We start from the raw sequence: 15,800 nt of genomic DNA, 5'->3' as shown, positions 1-15,800 counted from the left end.
TGACCTTAAAAATATCAAGCTTTCACTCGTCTTTTAACCTGGGAGAGCTGTTTTGCTTTTGGCCCAAGCCTGAAAATAATGTTACACACACCTAAGGTCACTGCAATGTCCAGTTCCTGAAAACACATAGAAGCTGACTAGATTAGTAAGCTAATGTAGGAAAAATGTGTCTGAACTGCCAGGGCCAAAGCTTTTATCTAGGCTAATGGGTATATAAATAGTAACACCCCCTTCCTTCTCCCTCCCTCCACCCCCCCATACAATGAAAAAATAGGTTCAGTGTAAATAGCACTTTTTACCTAGCAAGATTGTCTGAATATGCCAGAAGCTGGCTGATAAGTATTTGTCGCTGATTACCACAGCTACTTACAAAACTGTCACCCTCAGAAGGTTATAATTTAATATCCAGTATTGATTCATCTGCAGTGCTACTTGATTTTATAAATGTTACAGATTAGTCTTCGTGCTTTTCCTACTGGTTTTTCAGTTGGTTTTAAATTTCTAGATTGAAATTTCACTAAATAATGATGATAATGAAAACAAGCGCCTGAAGGTCAATGCTAATGCAGCATTCGCCATACTAATACTGTTGTGTTCTAGCAGTGTCCATCGCTTCAGGTTCACAGACAGCTTATGTGCTAAAAGACCTGTCATCATGGGCTGTGAAACACATGCGGTAATTGGAGCTGTGTGAGAAAAATGCGTTTAGGACGTGAAACTTCTCTAGGGTATAATTTAGCAGTCATTGAGACTTGCTGTTGTTAATCTTTCTAAACGATAGCAATGTAACAGAAAAACGTAGGTCGGGGAGGACCCCTAGAGGTCACCTGGGCAAACGTCCCTCTTGGAAAAGGACAAAGATCCCACTCGGGACAAGATGCTTCATTATTTTGAGAGGAAGAGCAGGGGAAAGGACCTTGATTGCAAGCGAAGTGTTTTATCTAAAGAAACTCTCCAAGAATTGATAGTTTTGGAAATCTGTCATGCATATTCAATACACCTTAAGTCGTGGTAACCCGGGGCTGTTCCAGGGCCATACATACAGGACACAGCAAAGAAGGGAACAGACATGGCCTCCAGGCTTATTTATTTTTGCTACAAATGTTAGGTTCCTCCAGAACAGGATAGAAAATCAGTGATGAATAGAAACTATTAGCATAGGAGGGAAAGAAATTAAGTGTTATGATGTATTAAAAACAGAGGAAAGGACTTTGGTAGCAATTGTCTAAAGAATAAATGTGTTTCCTTCACTTCTTCATTCTTTTCAACATCTTTTTTCATAGTCTCATTTTTTACGTCTTCATTTGGAGAATACTGTAGCATTTGGGCATTTAGAAATGCAGCTGCGCAATACAGAGAGACTGAACTATATAGTAACAGGAGAATAGCCAATGTTGTTACCAAGAACCAAAATGTCTCTATCCACCAGACGGGGGGAAACAGAATTTAAATCCAAATTAACACCAAGTTATCATAGTAATTAGTTAGAAGGCTTTATATGTAGCTTGTGGTGGGGTTTGCCTAAACACTTCACAGATGTCTAAAACAACGGATGAAGACATAATTTAACAATTCTGTCAAAGACATAAATTAACAATACTCTCAAAATGTACCAGTTTAGGTCGCCAATACTACAACTTTTCATCAGTTGTTAGGGTTTTTTAAGTCCCCTGGCCTTTTTTAAAATGAAAAAGCTGGTTAGGTATCAATCCTAACTGGCTGTGAAAAAGAAACCTTGTATTTCTTCTAATAGTTTATTTTGTTTAAATACCATAAAATGCAAGACACTATCTTGAGGACTTTAGGATTTTGTTTGCATCTGTGGAATGCAGTTAAGTACAGGGAGCAGGAGCTTGGAGAATATACGCGAGATAGTTTACAGCCGGACTATGGATGCTACGCTGTGTTTGTGTACACGAACACGGGCGTAGGTATTGTGGGAAAGAGGCACTGCCGAGCCCTTGCTAGCATAGCAGTAAGCCTCCCTGCAGGCTGCGTGCGCAATTCGGTCAGCTGTGCTGCACCTCGGTCTTTGCAGCTTCTCCCGGCAAAGGTGAGGAGGACGCCCAAGGCCCGCTCGCAGCTGCCATGCGCATGGGGCGCCTTGGCACACCCACCCTCACACCTGCTCCCTCCTGGGCCTCCGAGCCTGCGGGGCCCGTGCCCAGGGAAGGTGAGACAGACAGGTCGGTGCCCCGAAGGCCTCGCTGGCTCCGAGCTGCCCAGGCGCTGCCAGCCGGTCCGGAGAGCGCCGGGCGTGTGACCGGCACGGGGCCGGGGCAGAAGCCGCGCTGGGAGCAGCCGCCGAGCCGAGTCGAGCCGCGCCGACCCCCGACCCCCCCGGGCCAGCGGGGCGGCACCGCCCACGCCCGTCGGGCCCCGCTCCCCCCGGGAGGCAGCGGGAGGAAGGGAGGGAGGGAGGGAGCGAGCGAGCGAGCGGGCGTGCTGACGCGTGAGGGCGGTGCGGCGGGAGGGGCCGGCCCGGGCGGTGCTGGCGGCGGCAGGAGGAGGAGGAGGAGGAAGATGGTGGCCGCGGGAGGAGCGGCCGGCTGCTGGGCTTTCCGCCCTGCGCTGCATCGCCGCCCCCGCCGGAGCCGCCCTGCCTGCTGAGGAGGCGGCGCGGACCCGCACCAGGTGCGGAGGGGTCGCGGCCGGGAGCGGGAGGGGGGTCCGGCCGCGCCCCCGCCGCGGTGTCGGGGCGGCAGCGGGCCCGCGGGGCGGGTTCCCGGTGCGGGATGCCGGGCCTGTCCCGCCCGCAGCGGGGTGCCGGGCCGGTCCCGCCCGGCGGCTCCCGCCCGCAGCGGGGTGCGGGCGCTGCGGCGGCCTCTGTCCGGCAGCGTGGGCGTGCGCGCATCTCCGAGCCAGCGGGGCAGCTCTGCACCTGCCCCGGGCTGCGGGGAGCGGCGCCAACGCGGCCATGACCGCCTCCATCCCGGCCTCTGGCGAGGCACTGCGTGCTTTCCCTCCGCTTATTTATTCCATTTTTTTATTTGGTGGGGGTGGGGTGTGTGTAGAATAATGTCGTGTGGAGCCATGGACCTGAAATCAGTGCACCGGTTTCCTGTTTTTTGTTTTTTCCTACGCGCACCTTTTCTGTGGTGGAAAGGAGAAATGGTGGGGGGCGGGGGCAATGTGGGGATTTCGCATCCGGCGATCGAACGGTCGCCGTCGCAGCAGGACGGTCTCAGCAGCCCCTTCCGTCGGGAGATGTTGCCGGGGTTAGCGGCCGCGTCCCGGTTTGCAGCGGGGAACCCAAGGGGGCCTGGATCTCCCCGTCCTCCCCGTGGAGCGTGCTCTCCACCCCGGGCTGGGGGGAAGGTGACATCTGCTACCATCACGTTGTGCTTTCAGGAAATGGAAGACGTCTTGATTTTTTCTTTTAATTTTTTTTTTAAATTTTTTTTTTTTTTTCCCGGAGAAGCAGTTGGAAAACAATGATTGCCGGAATCACAGTCGTGGTCAGTGCAGCCGTGTACATTTCGTCTGCTTTCTGTAAGGATCAGAGTCAATAGGAGCAGTCTACCAAGACTTGTTTTACTGCCATCATAAATCTTCTCTTTAAGAGAGATGGGGCTGTGGGTCTAGGATGGAAAACTACATCTTTTTGCTTTCTCCTGTTGTGGATTTTTCGGGCTGTGGAATTGCAGTTTGGTTTAGAGAGTGCATTGCAGATCTGGCTGCTTTCATAGCTGCTGAGGAGCTAGAAGGCAGAGATGTTTGCCTGACTCCGCATACATTAAGAGTGAGCTAATGTGGGTGTAGGGCAGATCAGCCATGTAGCGTTTTTCTTGTCTTTGACATGCGTCACGTTACACCAGCTAATAAGAGTACACCCAGGTGGCTGCAGTTTTGAGATGCTCTGCAGCTGTGGCCCATGGGGTCCCAAATAACATGCCAATATTCCAGTCATAGTACTCCAGGTTCTGCTGCATTGCTGTTAAATCTGGACCACCTGCACCTGCCTTTGCAGCCCATATCAGGAGCAACCATGTGATGTCTCTTCTTCCCAAAAGGTGGTGGTGACATAGAATGTGTTTATTGTCTGTGTTCTGCCAAATCAAAAGTGAGGTGCAGGTTTGCCTTTATCTCTAGTGCTGTGGGGGAGAGGAGCATGATACACTGCCCAGAAGTGTGGTTCACGAGGGAAGGAGAGCAGTTACTATTGAATTCTGTGCATTCATGTGTGTTTGTACAGAAAAATTAAGTGCTGGGTGAATAATAATGGACAACCACAAGAAACTCTGAAAAAGCAGAACATTTAGTGTTGTAGTGTACCTTAGATGAGTGTTTTGGATGTTTAATGAGTGAAATGTAAACCTTAGTGAAAGACAGCTTGGCTTCCTTGGAAAATGTGGTCTGAGATTAATATATCAATGAGCTTTTAGGCCAAACTGATTTCTACAAAGTAATGGTGGTTCAAGGTTGGCTGGGTGCTGTGAATCATATAATTCATTGCTCTGAGTTTTGGACATTTCTAGTTGTAGCTTAAAATGATATTTCTATTTTACATTAGTGCATTATCTTCCCTTACAATAGCAAACATTCTGGCTACTATGCTGTCTTTCAACATATGCAGGGCCAGCCTATTGAAAGGCTATCAAAAGTATTTACTGATTAGCTCTTCAGCTCAAAAATGTAAGAATGCTGGGAAGGTGATTTGGTACATCTAGGTAGATAGAAAAGATAGTTCTGGTGCGTGAAGAGGGAAAAATGCCAAAGCTTTTTAGTATAACCCTGTTTGGTTACTTAATATGAAATCCTTTATGACAAGTTTGCAGTTTCATATATATTGGGAAGGGAATGCATTCTGTTTTTTTTTTTTTTTTTCATTTTCTTTTTTTTTTTTTAATTGAATAGAATTGCCTTCATGTATTTAAAACATGGGAGCTAATGCTTTAGAAGAGATTTTGTGATACGGGATGTGGTGGATCTTTGTGGATGCCAAAGGTGAGAATCTTGTAGTCCACCATGCCCTTACTATTTTGATGATTGTACAAATCTGAAGATTTTGTTTGCTCTGTGGTAATGTAAGTAATCCATAACACTTGGAATAGAGGGAGTACTAATTTTGAGGCTAAAGTTTGTATCATCTATCTAAATGGGAACGCGGATGAGAAACCTGAACTCTTTGCATATGAGATTTGAATAGATTTTAATTTGACCAGGAGCTGGCTTATGACTTTCGATACCATTTTAAGCCACAGTCAAATGCAATGCTTATGTTCTTAAACTTAAAATGCCTTCAATATGAGGACTGTGTGCATCTTTGAAATGTAGATAGCATTTTGTTTTATAAGCAGTGCTTATCAGCACTACAGCCAGCAGAAAAGTCATGAGGGTAAAACAAAATGGAATCTCCTGTTCAGCTTCTTGTTTTGTATTTTTAACAGGCCAGTGTGGCCAGTCATTTGCAGTGGTTTTGTTCCTTGGTTTTAGATTGTGTCAGTGTGTGGTAATGTTTATTGCAAGCAAAAGCAGGAAAAAACTAATTGTAAGTCCAGAAAATGTGGCTGAGAAAATAAACACCATGTTGCTATATGTATGTGAGTTCAGGGTTAGTAACGAAAACTAATGAACATGCTAAAAAACCAAAAAAGGAATTATAATATAAAGTTCAGAGTCTTCAAATAGACAAAATGCAGGGAAAATCAAACTGAGAGCTCAAACTTTTCACTTGTATCCCATGGCCTAAATACTTCAGATTCAGCATTTTTCCCTTGGCACGTGAATTGTCTGTTATTGATCATAGCTGCTCTGGATTTATGTGAGATTATCAATTAAAAGTATCAGATCTTTTTTCTTGAGATCTTAAAAAAGATTATTAAAAATATTAGAAGTTTTTAATAATTAATTTTTAATTAATATTCAGTTTAATACACGTTGTCCATAGGCAGTGTGGCTTGATTAACTAAATCTTAACTTTGAACAAGATCTTATTACCCTAGGCTTAAGTGAAGCCTTGATAAATGCATTTTTAAATGTGTTTTCTTGTTTCCTAGAAGGTGAAGTTTCCTTCTTAGTGAGAGTTCTAGCAAACAACCCTTTGCTAATTTATTTCCTACAGATTACCCGTTATACGTATTGCATAGGGGTTAAAGGTTTCTGAGAAACAGATTGATTGGTTTTTCTTCACAATAATGATTGATTTGGTAAGTCGGCTGCTAAGAGCAGTGTGATAGTATTTTTCTGTTTCCACTGCACACATCAATGTTCTGCCAAAAATCTGCATGTTTGTTGCTTTACTGAAGGGGCCTAGGGAAGCATCTTTATTTGCTGCTTTCACAAATGCAGGCATGTGATGATAATGTCTGTCCTAATTCTGAAGAAATAAACACAAAAGCAGTACAATGGGTGCATGACAGCTGTGGATGGCAGAGAACTTAGCTGAAGATACTCCAGAGCCATAAGAACGTGTGTTTTCACGCTAAACCCTTTCTGCTAGAAACCATCCATGACATGAGAGGAGGAATGAAAGTGCAATTCTGTTTCTAGGGAGTTCTGTTTCTACGGAGATGCTGCTAGGCAGGTGGCATCTCACCTGGTCTGTTATGTCTCCTGTGGTGATTTCTGTCTAATTAAAAATATGTACTGGGAGAAGTTTCCATCACCCACGAGCCTGTGTAAGTAGCTGTCTGTGGATAAGCTTTGAACATCATCGGGGAAGCTGTAATAAATGTATTAGAAGTATTTAAAACAATATCTAGTCTGCATGAGGTAAACCACATTGGGAGCCTCTGTTTTTCCTATCACTTAGCAAAAGGAGGAGATGTCCTTTGATGTTCTCCAATTAAAATAAAAAATTCAGAATGTTTAAGTTTTATTTTTTTTTAGCCATATACTTTCCCCTTTGTGTTTTCCAGCCTGTTCTTGGGCTGTTTGGTCCATCAGATCTTGTTCACAAGCCAGCAATTAAGAATTGTGCCTTTTCTTTCTGATAAGCGCTTCCATAAATGCTGCTTTCCTTAAGAAGATGACCACCTTTTCACCCATCTGAGAAAAATGTAATTGTAGGGAGTGAGAGACTTCATTAAAATCTGTGAGTTAGTCACAACTGGGCAACACATACCCGAAATTTAGGCTGAATCCTTTTGGTGGTAGTTCCTTTTCCAACTGATTTTCAGAGCTTTTTCAAACTCTTCTGAACCTTTTTTGTATATCAGAAACATGCCTGCTGAATTTAATTTTCAAACTCTGAACTCAAAAGTTGAACACAGGTCAGAAAAAGCACAAGAATAGCAGAGCCATGGAGGCTACAAAACTTGCTTATTTTGGTGAAGCTCATTTGAGTACCCTACACTGACTCACTTTTGCCTTATTTTTTCCATTTTGGGGATGCATGTCAGGGTGAGAAATGCCTTTCTGTATGTATGTATGTGGTTAAGGTGTTCATTCAATATCTAGTATTTATTGGTTTTGATTTGATTAAGCATTTTCATTTCTCTGCAAGAATTTTCACTTCTGTACCTAAGACAATAGCTTTCTGATCGTTCTTCTTGTGGTGGCCATTCTGATTTGAGTTTTTTTTTTAATGAACATGCTTTCTCAAAACTTGGATGAACAAGAACTTATGATCTGGATAAAAGGAAGGAGGAAGAAAAACGAAAGAACATAATGCAAGTTTTTAAACATACACAACTGTGACTTCGTTTTCCTAATATATGCTTAAGTTTTACTTGTGGATTTAAAAAATTTTATTTATTCTGATGTGTAAGTTGCAGTTCATGCCAACAGTTTTAGTGTTACCATGTATTTGTGTAGTGTCTGTTCAGATGGGACTTGATCATATTTGAAATCTTGGTGCTTTGGAAGTCTTGAATGTGACTCTTTAGTGTAAATAAAATTAAATTGGGAAAAACATTTTTAAAAGAAGATCTGAGACCAAAAAAGCTCTTACCAGAGTCAGGTGAAGAAGCATGGAGTAAAAGCTCTCACTCCAGGCTTTTCTCAGGCTAGCATCAGCAGAATGCTTTTAACTAATACTTCAAATCCAAAAAACAGGCAAAACCAGTAAGTTTTCTATATGTTACTGTCCCAGGGAAATGTTAGGAGGGTAGGTACTGCCTCCACTGTTGGAAGAGGAGATTAGTATGTTGTTGTATGGTGTGTGGGGAGCTGAGGTTTTTCCCCTTCTCTTTTCTTAACAGCTTTCTCACACCAGCTTTTTTGTGATCACAGAGTAATTTGAATTGGAAAGGATCCCTGGATGCCATCTGATCTAAGCTCTGCTCAAACCAAGTGACTGAGACAAGGGCTGCACATGCCATGTTTGTAACTCTTGGCTTAATCAGGGCAGGAGACTCTCAAGATGGAGTGCTGTGCCTCTCATGGGTATCTAATACCAGCCTGTGCAGCAGGTTTTGCTAGAGTCCTGGTGGGATGGGATATGACTGCTGGACAGAGACCTTCCTCCAACCTGCCCTCCTCATCCTCTGCCGAAGAAGCTGCCCTGCAGAAAGCTGCTTGCCTTGCTGCTGGCATTTGTGGCAGCAGGAGTGTTGGGGTGAAGGGCATGTACCATGTGATGGTAATGGTGATCTCCTCCTGTTGAGTGCTGGTTTTTAAGTCCTTCTTACCACTACCATTCCCCTTAGGAAAGCACTGAAATACAGGTGTGTTTGCTGTATTAGCCAATTCAATGACCTCAAATTTATTTTTTTTTCAGATGGTCGAGATGGAGGAAATTATTGCTCACTAGTTTAGAAACTTATGTTCTTGGTGTGAATTTATTTTGCAGCGGTTTCAGAATTAGAGCACTGTTTTTAAGAAATGGAAGATTTATTAAACATCATTCCTAGCGTGTATGTGCAATGCAGTCACATTTAACTTAATGAGAAAATCTCTCCCACTAAGAAGGCTGTGGTGAGCTGACAGAAATTTGTATTGAATAGGCATCAGTGCAACACCAGCCTTTAGTTTTGTAATTCCATTGGATTTTTAGTGGACATTTTACATACCCTTTCCCCAAACTTGGTGTGTATTTCTGATATTCACAGCTGTTCTGTATTCATCTTTTGTCTTGGAGTGGTAAATAAGGATGAACTCAGGGTTCTGCTCTTGCTTAACAATTATCATTCCTTGCTGATAAATGATTAATGTAATCCACTTATGAGATTGCCACTGCATCATTCAGATTTTGGCATCTTAATTTTATTTCATAACAATGAGAAAATCCCAAAGTCCTCAAAATCTTCCTCTTGTTGGGACCAAGCTGCAAGGTGCATGGGAGGAAGATGTTTGAGCTTGATGCCTTCTTGGCAGGGAGATGGGCATTAGCCCAGGGGGACAGCGCTGTACTTCATAATATTGACTCTGCATTAGCTTCAGCATCCAGGCTTTAGACTTTTAATTGCAGCCTCCTGATGGTTAGTCTGACTGCTTAGCCCTTGTTCAAAGTCATGTCCAAGTCAGGCAGTTCTAATGCTTTGTATTTTCAGTGTGACACCCTTTGGCCCATACTGATTCTAGTTGCAGTTAAAGTTGAGTGTGGACTTAACAGATCCTTACATATCTTTCTATTTCTTTACCTTAGTGAACTGTAAAGATTGCATGTCTTTATTTCAGCTGAGGTTAAGCTGCTTTTGAATGCAAATTTAAAGGCTACATGAAACATTTATATTTAAGAGTAACACAGGCTTAATGCTTTGATCAACAATATTTCAAACATATTTGGATTAAAATCAAACTACACTATTAAAAAAAACCAACTCTGGTATTTCTTGTTAGCTACAGACTTGGTTATTTCTGGATTTAAAGTCAAAATAACGCAGCTTCTTAAGCAAAATTTTTTTGTGTTGAAGAAGGCCAAGTAAGTAAGCTGGAAAGAGAAGAGAAGAATATATTGCTTAGGATGTGTATGTGTAATTTTTTTTAAAATATAAAATATTCTCAGTAATGTATTGGTTATCCAGGTGACATGGAGCATCAGCTGATGTCTTCCATTGCTCTGGGTATGTCAGTGCCTGTGTCACTGGTGTCTCATTGTTAGCCATCATTGACCAAGGACATTGGCATTTAGCATTTCCTAAAGGAGATTTGGATCCCTGTCAGATCCCCTTCAGGATAAATTGCTTCCTAATAGCAAGCAGAAGGAGTTTAGGCTGAATGTTAGCATGGAAATACAGTTGTTTCAAAACTAAGTACTAGAAGCACAGTTGCAGCTTGTATATAGTTGACATTCATAAAGTAGATTTTCAGAAAAGTAGAAAGGTCCCTACTTCAAAATTTGATTGACTTTTGGTGATTCTCTGGGAATTAAAAGTGGAGTGAACAACCTTTTTGTGCATGGAGAAAAGACAATTTTTATATGTCATATTACTGGTGTGTAAATTCATATTTTATTGAACATACATTTTCTTCAGCCACTTTATCCATGAAGATAATGACTAGAGGTTCAAATATTTTTTTTTCCTTCTAGTGTGTGACTGTTGAAGCCTGGACAGTTCATGACTCAGTTTTGATCTTCAGTATCAAATCTGTGTTATGATCTTGTAAGCAGTGGCATCCTCAGGCACTGTAGTGCAAGTTCATATATGTACACCAGGTATGATATGGATAGCAGAATAGCATGAACAACAGTAAGGTAGGAGTTCCTTTTTTGCATTAAGAAACAGAACTTCATTTGTATGTGAAAGAAAGGGTTTTAGCTGCTTGCCCCAGAACCTTGTGTTTTCAAATAGCAGTGTGTAAAACAGTAATTTTGGGGCCATTGGCCATTTGAAAGACTAAGGGTTATGTATACTTTTTTAGGTATTTTACACCTGAAAACCAGAGGGTGAAATTACAAGGAAGGGATTCACAGGATGGGATAGTCATAGGATTGGACTAATTCAGTTTCTTGTGATGGAAGGAAGAGTATCATATTTTTTTCAGTCAGTTAAAATAATTCCAAAAGCAATCTGAAATTTTAGTAATCATATGAACTGTAAATACTGAAGGATAATACACAAAAAGCCCTGCTCTTCTTCTGTTTTTGTAATATTCTGTGTCTGTGTTATTATGCTCAGCGTATCAAAAAATCAGGCACATACCTCCTACCTTAAAGACTAACCTCCTCCAATCATGTGCAAATCCATAGTCACTTTATTTACTCTGCCTGTTGAAGACTCCCTCTCTCCAGTGTATGACAGAAATCCCATGACTTCATTTCTTTTTGCAGCATCTCACACAATTGCTACAGTGTAGTAGTGTACAAACCTTGGTGGCCTCCTTGTCTGTGTTAACTTTTCAGATGTAATGAGGTACGGAGCAGTGTGTGCAGTCCAGGTAAAACTCACCCCTTCGGGCATATTTCACTGGCCTTCACCGGCCACCTGTGCCCATTCATGCTCACATGGGAAGACATTATTGCCAGTGCAAAGCCATCACATCTTTGAAATGTGAGGAGGCGTTGTACTGTGAGTTACCTATAATTATTTGCATGTAGTTTGAACAGCCTGTGATACTGGGGGTTTTAGGAAGGAGGGCTGTGGTTACAGAGAAAAGTTGCTCAGTGTGAAGTATTCTGCAGCCTCATGGAAAACCCTTCTGTTTTCCACTGGTGCCACCCGATGAGGAAGGGGCCTTGCCCGGTTCTTATGTCTGGTCTGCTTGGACATCAATCAGTAGCATATGTGAGTTCATAGTGGGGAAAATGTGGGAAACAGGAGTCTAGTTGGTTTTCGTTTTCCCCCTCTAGGAAGACAAATTGGGATGTTGAAAGTGCAAAAAAATCAGTCGCCTTCTCTGGCAGTGTGACGGGAGCTTTAGGCTGGCCACAGAAGCAGGTTTTTTAGGAAAAAGAAGAGATTTGACTGAGACTTCCGGTTGTGTGTAGTTCATGTTCACCTGGTCAGACTTCACGAAGCCTTGCAAGCACTGTGGCTTTTGTTATCAAGTCCAAATTTTAGCATTATTTTTGACTGAAGTTATTGGTACAGTTATTACACTTTGGCGGGGAAGTGATTATCAACATAGGTTTTCCATGTTGATTCCTGTCCCTACTCTTAAATGTTACATCCTATTTGGAGAAGAGGAGTGGGGAAGGGAAGAGATTTGTGTAAGTGGAGCATCCCTCTGGTGCAGTTCGATGGCACAGCCTGTTGGTGCCTTGTTACTTGCTGTAACCAAGGCAATGCCAAATACGTAACAAGGATTTAGCATACAATGTAAAAAGCACCTGCTGTTGTGCCTGAATTACATATTCAGACTGCTATAATTTCTGAAGTCTGTTTATTCTTGCATACTTGTTTGTTAAATGAATATTTTGAAGACACTTGAAGAACCAATGACCACTGCTGTTCTAAAACAACATTCATGAAATGGGAACTTTTTTTAACTAAGAGGAAGGAATCTCCCGAAAGGTCTCTGACATGCTTTCATTATCCAAAGAGCAAATCTTCTGGCTGCAGTCCTGCCAGAAGAGAAGATGTACAGGCCAACATATTAAGCTTCCAGCGTATAAATCTGGAAGCTATTTTCTGCTAAGGAGAGACTAAAACATTTGAAGTCTAGGCTTTTGCTCATCAGCTGTGATAGGCTTCCCTCACAGGCAGTAGTTTGTGAATGCTGTTGTAGTGGCTCCCAAGTATGCTCTTGCTGATAGTTATAGCCTACCAAATGAGCGCTGACACAGGGAACTGATGAGATTTTTGACACTTTTGGTTTTGAGGAGGCATTTAAGTGTCAGAAACAAACATGGAGTGAAACTACACCAATTTTGGTACGTGTTTTATGAAATGGCAGCGGTATTGTTAGAAATTTTAACCTGGGGACTCAGGGTGGTAGCAATGCCTTCCTTTTTTGTTTCTGGTATTATCTTTATGATCACAGCTTCTTCAGTCTCAGACCCAGGTACCTCAGAGGAAACCTTCTTCTATGCTAGTTATAATGGTATTTTCCTGTTCCTGATTGTAGAATGTAAAAATTGCATTCCTCCTTCTAAGGCGTAGCATCATCACCATTCTGCTCCATTTCCATGGCACTTGTGACAAGTGGAACATAATCTCATGTATATACTGTATTTTGCATCTGGTGTGTTTTGTTTACGTGAATAGTTTTGCTGTAGGTACTTGGTATTTTACATGCCTTTGAATTGTTTGTGGTGGAGATTTAGTAATCCTTCTTTTTCTCTTCTCTCCCATTTGTATCTGGTTTGTAAGTAACGTAATGTTTTCTATTTGTTCTTCTTTGTCCTGAGGAGATTAATTCTTCTGGCTCTAAATGTAGCCCTGTTCATGGCTTCACAGTACGTGTGGTGTATTTTCCAAGAAAAAACAATGGTATAATACATGGATGGATTTTTATATGCAAGGGATCAAGGTTAGAAAAAAGCCTTTGCAAAGGATCTGGTGAACCTCTGTTGGAGGTTTGGGGAGAGAATTGCATTTAATCTAAAATCATATTTTTCAGAAAAAAACACCACCTTTAGCTGTTGAAAAGTATTGGACAGTCATGACAGGGTTAGCAGCAGTATGTTAGAGACAGATGCTTGACTATTCTGAACATGGAAACAGCTTGGCAGTCTGCAGTTTGGAGCCGCTGGCCTAGAGCATCTAAATAAATGTTTGTTATGTAATACTTGATAGTGGGTGGTGACCATTATGCATAGCTCTGATATATCAGACTCAGGGAAAGTCTTTCCTTTTTCTGTGGCCTTGTGAACTTATGGTCTAAGTAAGAAATTTTTCAAAGTAAGAAGTTTTATATTTATATATGCCTCTTTTGATTAATACTAAATATATTGTTGGGATGCCATCTCTGTGTACATGAATAAAGTGGCATTTGGTTTTCTTCTGCCTTGCTGGTTAAGGTGCTTAGTGAATTACAGGAACAGAAGACCTCATTGTGCCTGGCATGGACAGTTTCTCTTGTTCATGTCTGCATATCAAATGAATGGCACTTCGGTAGCATCTGATCAGCAAATGAAGTTATGCTGCTGTTGCTGCTGTGATTCTACACTACTTTACGTGAGGGTTTGGCTGGTTTATTCAATTTAGTAGGAACAAATGCATTCCTGTATTCTTTCTCCATTTTACCTGGTAAACCTTACCCTGTCTAAGAAAGAGCTACGTTAATTTTGGGCAGAAATTGGGTAGTCTGCCCTGTGAAAAGACGTTTTGTTTCTAAATTTAAAAAGGTGGGGTTTTTTTCCTTCAATTCTTTATATTTGAGGCATGACAAAAGTCCAAAGCTTTTGAGAAAAGCTTGTGAGAAAAGGGTTTCACTCTGCAAAATATTTTACCTGTTTGAAGAGAGTGAACAAGGAGTACAAGAACTGATTTAAGAGTAATGAGACTCTTGATGGCAAGTTTCTAGTGTTGAAGCATATCTTGATATTGAAGCTCTTTGCTTTAAATGCACTTAACTTTTGAACTCTGCCTAAGTTTTGTGCATTTTACAGCTTAGGTTGCTTGTCTTGTACAAATAAAACAAAGATGTTCACAGGGCAGGAATGATGCTTAATAATTTGAGGAACAAAATGTTATCTCCTTTTTGTTAGTAAAGAGGAATAATCTTACCTTGTAACCATAAAAAACCCTGGTAGAAACAGTCTGAATCAAAGCTATGTATGCTGAGGAGGATTTAACTGTGAATGATATGGTGAGATAGAGAAAGAACTAAGCATTGGAAAAAAAACATCTCAACACTGATGTCTGCCAGACTGTGAAATATTCTCCCAGGGAGAGAGAGAAGATACATGTTCAGAGTGAATACTCAGTGGTGCAAGGGCTTCAGCAATACTGCAGAGAGCAATCCTCAGCTTGAAAAACCACTTTCAGAGGGATTTTCACGTAGTTTTGTTTTTACAATCCAGGATGAATTTATCCTTGAAACTTATTTGAGCAGCTTTTCTTCTTTTATTTGTCACTAGATGTAGTTTTCTGATGTTTTTTTTTTTCCATGAGGACAGCAATTTGATGATGTGGTAAATTATTTTGAGCTTTATTTTTGTCCTTGAAGCAGCATTCCATGACTCTTTCACTTGTCAACTTTTTTAGAATCATCTTTCAAGTTTGAGTAAAATATAATAGAGTTTGGGAACATACCTTATCTGTTTGGTCTTACATAGCAAGATAAGGTGATTGTAGTGTAATTGCATATGGTTATGCTTTGTAGCGACTTTTTATATTCCTCTGCAGCTGATTGGAATGTTTTAGTAAAGATCCCCTGTACCAGTGGATTTATCTTTGATGTAATTTCACAGTTTGTGCCACTTGCCTTTCCTCCTTCAAAAATGCAGGGGAAGTAAAACCTGTAAAAAAATCAGGTTTCATGTGTAAGGACCAGATGGATTCACAGTGAGTGGCAGAGGGAGTGCAATCAAATGCTGGGTATAAAAGAGTTTAGACAAAAATAGTAAAAATTAGGCAAACACTCTCAATGAAATAATGGCCAACATGGGAAGAGGGTTAGTTAATTTATTTGAAAATGTTGAAACAGAGATGGATGTTTCAGGGTCAAAAGTGTTGGAAAAAAATAATTGTAAATGTTGTGAGTAACTGTAATACTATTGATGAATTAGCACAAAGGCTTCTAGGGAATAGGTTTGGAAAATTCTTTATGGGATTTGGGAGTTAGTATAGTGTAACAAAACTCTTTTAAATCCTGATTGTTAGATTTTCTTTCTAGGGAGAGTGTAATTTCTAGCTGAAGTATCTTTGACTGCCACAGCTACCTTTCGGAAGAAGGTGCTGTGTGTTTGTATAGAAAATGTTTTTATGAAAAGGTGAAATAGATATTTTGGTTGCAATATGCCTTGAGCTATTTTAGAACATTTCTCTTTTCTTCCCCATTGGAGCTTCAAGCAGTGCCACTGTAACCCA

The 15,800-nt window shown here is 41.3% G+C and overlaps 1 protein-coding gene across 2 annotated transcripts in view; it reads left to right on the top strand.

Annotated features, from left to right (window-relative positions):
* The first annotated feature begins 2,492 nt into the window (after positions 1–2,492).
* APBA1 (amyloid beta precursor protein binding family A member 1) overlaps positions 2,493–15,800 on the top strand; it is an 81,864-nt gene continuing 68,556 nt past the window's right edge. Inside the window, exon 1 of one of the 2 annotated variants that reach the window (XM_063180119.1) lies at positions 2,493–2,634. The gene's annotated coding sequence lies outside the window, so the exon portion shown is untranslated. The remainder of the gene's footprint in view (positions 2,635–15,800) is intronic. The other variant, XM_063180118.1, reaches the window with a different exon arrangement.

Source organism: Melospiza melodia, chromosome Z (genome assembly GCF_035770615.1).
Source record: "Melospiza melodia melodia isolate bMelMel2 chromosome Z, bMelMel2.pri, whole genome shotgun sequence".
Lineage (NCBI taxonomy): Eukaryota > Metazoa > Chordata > Aves > Passeriformes > Passerellidae > Melospiza > Melospiza melodia.
This window is presented reverse-complemented; position numbering and strand designations above follow the sequence as displayed.